The 13,334-nt window shown below is 30.7% G+C and overlaps 1 protein-coding gene across 1 annotated transcript in view; it reads left to right on the top strand.

The window, feature by feature from the left end:
* Positions 1-13,334, top strand: part of LOC129980960 (growth/differentiation factor 8-like) — an 81,429-nt gene that overhangs the window by 57,536 nt on the left and 10,559 nt on the right. The window lies entirely within an intron of this gene.

The following is a 13,334-nucleotide window of genomic DNA, read 5'->3' as shown; positions in this document are numbered from 1 at the left end:
TATTTTCTTTACTATCTAATAAGATGACACCTTTTATTTTGGGAATATTTTCTTATTTTGATTCAAATAGAAATCCGTTGAATACTTGACTTATCTATGTATTCAAAGTAATTTTATATTGAATTATAATCGTTATAAATGATTTATTTTTTGCTTACAACTATCGAAATTCGATAAATCGATGCACGTATGGCATACGGGCAAAACAGTTAAGCAGATAATGGTAAGGTCTCTACTTTGGAATTGGTGAGTAAACGCGGTGGCCTGGTGGTAAAGTTTCGTCTTCGATACTGGAAAGTTTAAGATTTTAAAGCAATAAAGTACCGCCATGTAAGCCTTTCTGGTGTTATCAAGTTTATGAGGATATAACCGCCTTGTAAGCGTATCATAAACAAGTTTTAAGAGGAGGATGCTAGCTTGAGTATCGTTTTCGTCGTTTGACCACAGATTAAAATACTAAAATCCCTACCAAAATATTTCTGGTATTACTTTTAAAAAAGGATGCTAATATAATAAAACTAAGCCAATTCAGAATCGGGAGGCTTGGTTCGAAAGCCTGATTTCACAGGGGAAAACACTAGCAGTGGTTTAGTGTATGCCGAATTCATTCGAGTCAGTTGTTCTGCCATTTTTCGGTGGGAGGAAATTTGGGGAGGGGGATGCGGTTCACTTTGACCTCGTCATCAAGCTACGGTTCACAATTGCGAGATTCATCATAAAATAATCTTCTTTTTACAAAGCGGGAAGTAATTATAACTAAATAAAATCTTGGTTAATCCTGTGGATACCTTGGATAATCGTGATTACTTCTGTATCTTGCAAACCAAAACCTATCTCGGATACATTGTGTGTACCTGCATAATGTATTTTCCAAAAACCTAAGTACGTCTTAAATTTTCTTCTTAAATCTAGATGAAACAGAAGAATGGAAACTTTTTGCTAATAATTCAAAACCGCCGTTTTCGGTTCATTCACTAATAGTAAATATTCCAAATCTATGAATAACGCATTCTTGGATATGTCCGAAGGTCTAGTTAAGGATGCGCGAAAATAATTCCGGAAAACGCAACACATTAAGATAAGATAATTAAAATGTAAAAATTATAGATCTTCATTTTCGAATTTAGTATAGAAAAATATTTATACAAGTTCCAATATTCCAAAAAAGAAACATAAGGATCGAATTAAAATTGTCATTAATTTCAATAACTGATAATCGCGACGAACAATGGTTAGATTTTGATTATAAGTTAATGTACAATTATTTCAGATCATTCTTCATTTATGAAAACGCGGGCGATCCTAATACTTTTAAAAAAATAAAGGGGAGTTAAAAAAATGTTATGTTTGACCTCTGAAGCAAATACAAACTCTTAGCTTTATTTATAAAGAAAATTATGTTTGAGGACAAGTGTTTGTCGAAGGGGTTGAGTAGGGGTAAACAAAAATAAAAAAAAAATCCTCATCACTGCTGAGATATGAAAAAAATTTAGAATTGCTGATACGTAATGATGGATCTGAAATGCACATCCATGCAGCAGTAGAATATTTGAAATTAAAATTCATAATTGAATCATTGTAATTTTTGTATTAATTTCCTCTAATACGTTTGGGTGCAATTAAATGCCTTAAATCGTTTTGACTTTTATGTGTAAAGCGAAATAATTTTTTGAAAATTTTTTTTTTTTTCTTGGTGAGTAAGAAAAATTTGTGTTTTAAAGGATTGTTTTGAAAATCCAACGGATAGCGACAAAGTACATAATGATCAATACTAAGTTTACGGAACGCGTCATTTTGACGCACTTCGAATTTTTTTAGTAAAATTGCAAAAATCACCCGCATTTTTATTTTATGTCTTGTACTGACTTTTATCCGTTGAACGAGGTAAATATATATTGAAGTCTATTTTCTTCAAAAGTTTTGAAATATTGAAATTCTCTAAAAGGTATACCTATCTCTACGGATGAGCGTAAATTTGACGTGATCGTAATGTAAATAAAATTTTTAGTAAATTAGTTTTACCCATGCAAAATTTGCAACGATAATGAATATGAATGCACCTCTATCCCGTTATCTCAAACGAAACAAGCCCGACAAGCAACAGTAGAAAGAACGGAACGCAGAATGTGAATTGCGTCAAAGTGCGAAAACATTTTGAAAGTTGTAGTTGCTATTAGTTCGAGCATTGAAAAATAAAATACTAGTTTTTGAATTAGTAACTTTATTGTGAAATTCAATTTTATACTATTTTGATAAAAAGCCTTTCTTTATCATTTAAACATGTCTAGAAGAGGAAATAAAATTTTGAAAAACATAGTCAGTATTAAATATATGCATTCGTTCATGAGTCAAATTTTTGCGTGTTCGGTACATAAGAAATGACCGTAAACCTAGTGTTAAGCATTCTGGAATTTTCTTCCATTTACATATTCCTCATAGAAAAACATATTTCAGTATCTAATTACTTTCTAAAAGATTTATATAAATAATTGAATAAAGTATTGGTTTTTCGTGCCTTAAGCCATACTATTGCTGCTATTAGATTAAATAAACTGGATAACGAAACTGGAAACATAAATATAACTGGAGAGTTAATTTTATGTTTGTAATGAGTTAGATGGGCTAAAATTGGCTTTTATACCAGACTGAAATAGAGCATCACGCCAAAAGTCGATCTTACTTCTGGTTATTTTCCGAAGATATAATTGGGATGCATCAAAGTAATGATATCCTGAATCAGGAAAAATTGTGTGGGGAAAATTTCGGATTCTCCTCCATTCCAATCGGTAACATTCAGTTAAAGAACACGTATACTCTTCCATTTGGCCACAAATTATAATTGACATCATTTTGAGAAAGTGATGAAGTTGTCTTTTCATGAAACATTAAAAGAAATGTAACCCAAATTTCTAATATTTATAAATTTTGCAATTAATTGATTTTTCCCCATTTTTTTTTTTGTGAATAAGATATTGCCTAAAATGTAGAGCCGTAATCTAAATAGAATTTCCGTGTTGTGTCCATTTGTTAGATCTAGAGTCCGGTATGCTCGATTTAAGAGCAGCGAGACACACTGTTTCGTGTCTCGCTCTAAACGTGGCCGATGAGTGCAAAAAGCGCGTGTCGGGGGAACAGAGAGCACTCGTCATCCATCTCCCACTTTGTTAGCTGTCGCGTGTTCCGTCGGCCGAGACTTCACGCAACGACAGGTCACGTACCTCCTTGCACTTCGCCATCGATTGCCCCTGCACAAAGGGGCCGTCTTCTTGGCGAAATGCCGCTCTCTTTGCAGAAACCATTAGCGGAACTGTCTTTTTTTTTTTGCATGTTATTTTATAATTTTACATGCTTTATGTTTGCATAAAAGAATTTTTTCATCGAATTTTCATTCACTTCTTAAGTGTTAAATTACTGACATTTTGTAAACTTTTTTTAAATTTTCAATCACAATGCATCATTTTAGTATTTACTTAAGACAATTAAATCGATTAACTAAAGATAATTAAATTTAATTCACATGGATGGCGTCATCTTCTAAGTTTAGAGTTTTAAAAACAAATAACTTCAGGATTCATATTTATAATATTGAAATAAAAATTAAAAACTAAGCAATAAAAAATATTTCCATTTTGAAAAGATTCTACTTTTTAGTACATCGATAAGCATTTTAAGATTGATTTTTAAAGAAAAATTATTATATGTCCTCATTGATATATCCAGCTTTTCTAGGGATGCTAATTCTTTTATGTGTATTTTTAATAAAAATATTACTTTTGCATAAAATATTATAATATACAAATCCTTTTCTATTCTGCTCTTAATTAATTTAAGAATGTCATTTGAACCAGATGATTTTCAAAAACCTCCGCTAATTATTTTTCTTTATCAAGGCTTAATATTTATTATATTAGTACTAGAAATTTTGTTCCCAAATGTTAAAATATATAAAAAGTATCTTCGTTTGAACGCTTGGCTTAATTTTAAGTATGATTAAATCACTACTTTGAAATTATTTAAAGCATTGCTAAAAGATATTTTAAATATAAAAGGGATTTTTTTAAAAATTAGTGATAAAGTAGTTCAAAGGGTTAAAAAACATTGTTAAAAAATTTGTACTTGCTTTGTAAAATTTGTAATTTATACTTGCAAAAAAAAATGTCGAATTTAATTAATTGACTATTTTATTTTTGTTCTTTTTGAAGAGTCTTTCTCGTGTGTCATATAATAAGTGTGCGAAATTTGGTTGAATTAGATCTAGGTTTTTAGGAGGAGGCGAGAAACATACGTAAGTAGCCACAATGACTTAAATCCATTTTAAGAATTACTGACTATTTTAAATTCTTTAAACTGGGTTTTTCCATTTCTTTTACTTCTGGCAGTAAAGAAGTATCAATCTTTTCTTACTTGCAGTTGCAACTGTTACTGCAGTAGATTGTCAGAATATCCCTCGCGTTGTGCAATTAATATGCTGATTTTTTATCATCTTTGTACACGTTATTATTTTTCGTTTAACTGACTGCTATTAAAGGAACACAATAGGCTCCATTACAGGACATTTGATCGAACATAGGTTTAATTTAATGACTTGAATAATGCAGAAAACGCATAGCAATTTATCTGCCCAATTATTTTCTTAAAAAGTAATGGGAAATTTATTAGCTGTAATATTGTGTATCCAGTCCTCAAATGTATCATACAGAAACTTTCAGGATTCAGAATGTATCTAATTAAATATTTCATTCGTATTTTTTACCATTAATCAGAAAATATAGCTTGGAAATTAAAGCTTATCAATTCATTAAAATAATGCGTATGATTATTTTAAGTAGAATTTAAGGAAAGCTACTTTATTTCGAAATTTATCTTTTGCCATTAAAAATTTGCCATGTATAATGTGAAGTCGCGGAAGTTATTTAAAATTTATAAAAGAATATCGAAAATATTTAGAAATTTATTGGAATTTTTGTTTTAAATCTTTTGCTAGACCTTATGTCTTTTTTTTAATTCGAGAATAATAATTTCGAAATTGGTTTCTGTTGCAGCTTTTATATTGGTATTATGTTTTATGTTGTACTTTTAGAGCCCATTTTTAATCAAAAGAATTCTATTTGAAGAAGTTAAGCTGTGGTTATGAATTGAAATCACTGCCTAATAAAGCCCAATCCATAATATTGCGTCATTGCCAGACTTTATAACGATAAAATGGATATTTCCGGACTTCTCGAAACCATTTGTTTCAATTGCTTCGAACGTGCTGCGAGACAGCGTGGATTTTTTTTTAAACTTTAGTTTGTTTAAATTATTTGAAGACTTTTCCTTCCTAGTTAAATTTCTTTTTTGACTTTGTTTTAAACGTGACAATGATTTCTTCTCACGCGATGCACATCAAATTCTCTCGCCTGTTTAATTTTGATATGCATTGCGCAACCAGCAAGAGATGACGTGATATACCATTAAGGCAACGTGAGGGTGTGTTAGAAGGCATGCTGTCACATTTGTCACGTGCTTGTGACGTCGATTGAAATGATTCTCTTCAGACGCCTTTCTTAATGTATAATAATATATGAAGCATTTAGGTAAGTTGACAGTGCGAGAAAGTTTATGTTTATATTTATTCTTGCTTTGCAAAGTTTGCAAGTTTTTATTTTCGGCAGACTTTCTCATTTGACGTAATGGAAAGTAATGACTTCCTAACCTATGATGTTGCGTTTTTATCCAAGTCGCATGTTGAATATTCGAATATGGCACTCATTCACACATAGATAAAAAGCTTCTTTCTTTTTTTAAATTCATTAATCGTTATTCCCATGTTTTACGGAATGTGAAAAGTATAGCAACAGAACTCTTATGAAAATGTAATAGTTTCTATATTCCCGACTTGGTTGTACCTAATCGCCATACATGTAGATCTCTTGCCCGATAAACCTCCTTTGAGGGCAGAAACGTCCTCTCTCTGTGGCGGTGTGGAAATTTGAAGAGAAATTGCCTGTTCAAATATCATTCTCGTCCTCTGACTGGAGTTAAAAATTTCGAAGTCAGTCCCAAAACAGCTCTCGTGTTTTTTCAAGATGGGACGTAAATACGTCAGATCTCGAACACTAGCTTTAAGTAATTCAAACACTTATTGTTGATTGAAAGGCTTCTCGTCTTATTCTGCTTACGACTTTTGATAGTGAAAAAACAAAATTATTTGTTACACAATCTATAAACAATTTATATTCCATTAATCGTACTTTCTATATGTCATCTGGTGAATCCTTTTATTTTATATAACAGTGACAAAACGCTCTGTTTGTTTATGACCTCATGTTTTACTGTAAAAATGAATGGTTCATGAATCCCTCGACCACTTTTAAATCTTGTTCCGTGATTTTAAAATCCCTTGTGGACATTTTGTTTTTCTGGTCAGTACCCAGTCTCAATCATCTACGCTAGAACATACGCTATGTCACTAAGCCCCTTCTGTATTCCACTTTTACTATAGAACTATTATATTTTTCTTTTAATTAACTTTATATCTTTCCATACCTCTATTCTGACACATTTCTAGGTTAAAATTTAATTTAAAGTGAACTTGAATGGATTTTTAGAGATAGCTTTTCCTGCTCCTCCAAAAATCTCCGTTTTATTAATACCCTCAGTTTTTCACTGCTCATCAATATTTATTCTGTCATTCATGTATTTAAAATCTAAAATAACCTTATATAAACCAACTATGTGTAGTATATTTTTTTTTACATTTTGACTCCCAGGCACCATACAAAAAAAAGAATTAGGAGGAAAGATTTATCGCTATTTTCCCCATAGCTTCGAATTTTACGTTCGAGCCATGATAAATGGGAAATATTTCTAAGAATACTTTTTGAAGAATAAAAAATATCGTTCAATTTCGTTCCTTCTGAATTGTATTTCACTTTCTGTTCCAACTCTCTTTTTGAATACTGCACAAAAGTTCTCCAGGAACTCTCTTCGTTATTTGTAAGCTTCGTTGGACGGCGAGAACTTTTGCAATCATGCCGACAATTTGGAATCGGCCACTTCAACATTCTCGGTGGATCTTTGGTGCAGTCGAATCTCGAACCCACAACCCACTTCCAATTCTGAAATTAAATTATCTTTGCCTAAAAGATTTAATATTGTTTCCAATAGCACTAAACTGATAGAAGCTTACTTATGGCAGAATAGATACACATTTCAGTCGCATTTGTATGACGAATGCAGATTTCCAAAAGGAATTTTTGTATCGGTCATTTTTAGCTTCCTTTTCAAAGTAACAGATGATGAAAGAAGCATTTATTTTCTAAGAAAGATGAGAAAGTGTTCATAAAGAACATATAAATTAAAAATTTTTAAAAAATTTAAAATCTTTAAAAAATTTTCTTTTTTTTTGTTTGAAATATTCTTAGAGAAAATATCCTAAAGATAAAAAAAAATCGGCTTTAAAAGCTTTATGAAGTGTAAAATTTATTTTCTTAACTATCCCTTTGCACATGAAAACAATAATTTAAAACTGCGAAGATACAGATGCCAGGCAATTTGCATTTGATCCGTGTACCGAGACTCCAGGTCTATATTATATATTCGCTTCATTTCGATAAAAGCAACAGTTTCGTCTTAAACATGTATTCTAAGTGCACAATTGATCTACTGAATTGCGTTAAAATGAATGTTCTTTTTATTAAGGACTTTTTTCAACATAGTTGTTGCTATTCGTTTTGAAAGGAAGTTTTATACATTTTTAACTAATTATTTCCTTAATTTTGCAATGCATTTCCGTTTCATCCAGAGCAAATAATAAATGTATTCATTTTTATAAGTTATCTTGATTTTAATGATGAAAGTTATAAAATAATATAGCTATCAAATTTGTATCAATGAATGAATGTGTACTTACTAGATGTAAGCAAAATAAGATGCGTTTTTATGTTAATATATTCTTTAATGATATCTGATGAATAAAAAAAAATACCTCTATTCTAATGCTAATATTAATTTTAGATACTTATAGAGAATTTTTCATAAGAATCCAATGTATATAAATATTATACATTATAAGGGAGGGATTATAATAGAAAATAAATGGCAATATATGTGAAAGGAGAATATTTTGAACCCATTTTTTTTCGGGGCTTTTTCTGTGAAATGAGAAAAGTATTCGGCAGAAAGAAGTTCCAAGAATCTCGCATAGTCAGATTTTCAAATCTAGCTGTAATATAGATTTGAAAATCCTTGATACATATCCTAGTTTCTCCCAAGCGTTTATTTTTTCTTTTTCTAGTTTTTTACTCTTATATAAATTACTTTCATTTTGCGCTATTTAAATATTTTATTTTTACTATTCATATTTTTAAATTAAAAATGAGTGGGAATTTTTTTACAAATTTTTGTGATTCCATTTGTTTATGGGTCTTTGGATTGGCTCTCGGATTCCTTGGCGCTTTAGTGTACTTCTGTATTGCTGGCATTTCATTCGTATTAAATTTCGACTTTTTTTTTTAACTTCTACTCAGTGCCATGATGGGATCTGAATGATTCTAAATGCATAGTTTTTTTCTTGTATTTTTTCAGGATTGTTCTGTTCTCCCTGTTTATCTATGAAAATTGAATAAAGAATAGGAGTGTTCCTTTTCATCATTTTTTTTTTTACCTCTAATGGAAAATGAAACATACGAAAGTTTTCATTAAGCTATCGAAATATCATAAATAGTAAATTCCAAGCCCACTATTTTTAATCGCACATAATTCTATATTCCTGCCCATGTTGAGGTTAACAAGCGTTATGTTAACTACTTATGTTGATTGATGCCACACTGTTTTATCAAGAATTTAGATCTTCATCACTACAAGTATAATCTGCTCTATCATATGTCGTAGCACAGAGAACGAATCCAAATACTTTGTGAAACACTTGAAAAACTTAATACAGGGTTTACTGTCTTGAGTGAAATGTCCTTGTATTGATATGATGTGTCATGAGTATGACCTATATTTTCCTCATTATATGAGTTGTATTATCCTCATGATCAGGCTAGAGATAAAGGTTATAAATTCACACACTAAGTCATGAACTGGATTGCTAATCAAGCAAATCAAAATCTCATGCCAAAACGTAATTCATCTCCAGAAGTTAAGATGATTGGAAATAATATAAATATGCAGACGGTTTGTAAAGATATGCCATATTGCTCCATCTTCAACAAAATGACATTAGCATACATTCTTGACCTTCTTTCAGTGCTAGAACCATTTAAACAGCATCAGTACCAATGTTTGTGAAAAGTGTTTGTATTTAAATAAGATAACACCTTTTCTTAAAGAAAGGGACTTCAATTTTGTGTGAGTAAAGCTTATATTAAGCCTTTTCGAATAAATTAAGAAAATCAATGTATCAGAAAATAAGAAACTGGGATTAATTTTTCGAAAGAGGATAACGAAAGTTTTTCTTAGACCTTCCATAATTTTTGAATTTTCTACATACAGTCTATTCAGCTTCATTAAGAACTAATATTTTATTTCTTCGGTTCTATGATATACCTTTCTCATACCCTGATTTCTTCGAACATTGCCATAAATTATGTCGATCTGATCAAACAAAGTTTTAATGAAAGTGAACAGAGTTAATAATTGAAAGAGGTTTTTCTTCAGGTGAAACACAAATGTAGTCCATTTCCTTGTGAAAGCCCACCAGAATGCTAACAACGTTAGATTTCTACCTTAAATGAAAGTACAGTAAGACTTTCGAAATCGCATAAACATCAGATGTCATCATGAATCCTTTGTTTCTTCATTATTATGAATCGTTGGCTTGTGGGACTTAAGCTAGATTCTAGTTATGCTAGACCCGCTATTTATGTTTGACTAACTGAGCTATACGCGCTAGTTATGTTTGACTAACTGAGCTATACGCGCTAGAGGTTTGATAATAGCAGCAAGAACTTGCAGATTAATGGTCGGTTGAATCTCATCATGTGATTGATGCTAGGTAAACTTAAACCATTCTATTTTTAACTTTTCGGAGAATGAAACGTTGACAAAACAGAAATTGTAAAACTTGTCACTTTTTCGAGTGCAAGAGATTAAATATAAAAATACACAGCAAATTTAATAATAATGCGAAATAAAAATATAATTTAGCTGATTTAAATTTTTAAAAAAGCTTTTAAATTTAATATGTTTTACAAAATAATAAATGAATGAATCTGAAATCAATCTTTGGATCTTGATATCCTCTTGAGAATGAGAAGACTCGAGAAAATGAATGATTATTAAATGACCGGTTTTCTCTCTCATTTCATTCACTGTAATACCTTCTTTCTCTGCTAACCATTTCTGTGGTTGTTTTCCTTTATTAGCAGTATGAATGCATAGTTCGGTTATGAACTGTGCGAGAAAAAATTTGAATGATTAAAAGATGCTGGATTTGCACCAGCCAGAATGTAGAAAAAATTCTTTTATTACTGTTTTCTTTTATTCTATCTTTTTTTATAACTGTACTCATTTCTATTTTATAATTAAGCTTTGTCTTTAGGATCTCTAGAATTTTTTCCCTTTTGCAAGACCTCAATTTGGCTATGTGTTTTTATTATTAAATGTCTTCAAAAGTAGATCAAATATTTTCTACTTTCTCAAAAAGAAACGTCAGTTATCAATCTCTCATCCAATACTTTCTCAGAAAGATTTGATTCATATTTTCCTCTCAAGTTTGGTTTAATCTCAGGCTCCTTCCATCTATGACGGGTCGTACTTCCTTAGGGAAGGTTTGAACCGTGCTGGTGATGGCCTTTAGGATTCAACCACAGTTCCCGCCAGAGTTACTGTTGTGGTGGTCCGATCATTCAAATTTTTCTGTGTGCCTTCAGGCGGGGAGGAGTAGTCAGTTTATTATTCTTGTATTTGTCATTTTGAATAATAATATTCTTTAGAGACCTGATTTTTCATTCCAATAATTACTTTTTCGTTTATAATTATTTCCCTTAAGATTGAAAAAAAAAATACTGAAAGTTCATATTAATACAAAAAAAAAAAAAAAAAAAAAATTAAATACCATTTCTAAGCTTGTTTTCTAAATAAAAACGGTATAAAACTGTTTTGTGTTAAATATTTGAACCTGGCTGAAGATATCAACAATTTAAAAAGGTACAGAATATTTAGCATTTTATATATTGCATGAAATAATGTTATACTTTGAAAACTAGAACGGAATATTCTGAAAGTGAAAACTAAATTTCGAAAAAAAAAGTATAAAAATGAATAAAATTATTTAGAAAACTAGAAAAGATAAAAATCTTGCAGATGTTTTATAAAAAGTAAACAGTTTATTTTTTCTTGGTTTTTCATTTATTATTAATTCGTCGAAATGATGGTATCTAAAAGTCGAAGAAAATTTAAATTATACTATAAATAAAATTATAATTTAAACTGAAACTCAAAGTCAATAATCGGAAAATAAGACAAACCTCTAAATTAATAATCGCAATATAAAAAAATAATTTAGATTAAAACAAAATTTATTTATAAATATATGCAATTTACTATTTGAACTCTCTCTATTTATTTAAAGTCAATTTGGAAATTGATAAAAAAAAATGTATATAGCTTCCTATATCAAAAAAAAGCAACAGCAGTTTGTAATTAATATGCTTTAAACAATTTGTTTTCATTATGTATACAATAATTTTAAAGTAGAAAATATATATAAGTTTTTATTTTTTGTTCATAAAGATGTATAAAAATATTTGACATTAATAATCAAAGAATTTCTTTTGATAAAGTTGATTATAATGTCATTTATGCGATGTTATTTGTAAAGGTTTGGAGAGGATGATCCCGATTCTAGTGTCATTTTCATCATATGACCGCAGTTTAAAGTCTGGACCAAAACATCCCTATATAATGTAATAGAATCAAACAATACCGTTATTTTTCACAATCCTGTTGAATTAAAATATTGAGGTCCACGTTTATTAATCGATTTGTGTTTGCTGAAATAATCTACATTACTGAATTCAACCTTCATTAATTCAGTAGAGAAGTATTCGAAAGTTAAGGGCAGCAGTGAAATATAATTTTTTCATTCGAATAAAATATCAATTTTTTATATTAATCTATAATTTTTTTCTTTTGTTGTTTGATATATAAAGATATTTGATGTCTAAAATGCTGTGATTTATTACAATTAAATATAACTTCGATCATTTTAACTGACTTTTGTTCCACACTTTAGAAAATTAGCAGATTTGTCCCGAGTTCGAGCAAAGTCTTTTTTTAATTCTAAATAAGCGCTTTTTTCATACGAATTACTGATCTACCTTTTTAAAAATTTAGCCACAGATAAGGAAAAAAAATCTTTCTTGCTCTTGTTGTCTCTAGAATAAATTAGTTTTTGTAGTTTAGGGAATAATTCCAGGTCTAGGTCATAATGCATTGAGTAATGTCAATTTCAGTGCACACTTTCGGGATATCTTTAGCACAAATAACAGTTATCAACTTTTTCGCAGAGAGCTAAAACAATTCAGTTTATTGGCAGACTGTTTGGCCATATTCTGTTTCTCAAATAGCTGAAAAATCCGGAATTGAAATCATTCTAACCACTTGTACGGGTGGTGGTGGGGGGTGGGGTCCTTAGAAGACGTTATCATGGACAAGGACTTCAGTTTCTTAGTGTCGACATTTTTCAGCAGATATGAAATGGAACCAAACAAAAAGGGATTCTGTATATTTGCGGGTTGTTTGAAGTCGTTTGTGGCTCCAATAAACTTGGATTTCGTCCCTTCTTCGAATTGGCCTAAAAGAAAAGAACGGAGCAATATTTGAGAAATCCCCCGATTCTAGTACAAGCGTCCTCCAGTCTCCCTCAGACATGCCGACTCCAGGGCAGACGTGCGTGCACGGCCCTTGCCTATTGACACACCGCCAGCACTCGCGAGACCTTCTCTAATGATTTCATTCGTTACGACAGAAAACCTCGTATTTTTAGCAACACAAATTGCCCGTCGTTTCTTCGATACTTCAAGGAGTTCCAAGTTCTTCGGGGGAATCATTTGCCGCTACTGTCCGACGAGGACGTCGACCTACTGAAAGAGCTTGTCGATGATTTTCTGTTAATGGACCGGGATTTAATGTAGTTCCGAAAATCGATGCACTGAACTTATTTAACATGGTTTCAAGATGAAAGTAAAGAAAGAAACGAAAAAATCGAGAACATTCCACCCCTTTACATTTTTTTTTTGCATACTTCTATGTAAGGTTTGCACATATAACTTGAATCAAATTTTGAGATCTGTTACCATTAATGTCAGTATAATCTCCTTAAAACTGTCCAAAACTGTTTTGTC

The sequence above is a fragment of the Argiope bruennichi genome, chromosome 8 (assembly GCF_947563725.1).
Source record: "Argiope bruennichi chromosome 8, qqArgBrue1.1, whole genome shotgun sequence".
NCBI lineage: Eukaryota > Metazoa > Arthropoda > Arachnida > Araneae > Araneidae > Argiope > Argiope bruennichi.
This window is presented reverse-complemented; position numbering and strand designations above follow the sequence as displayed.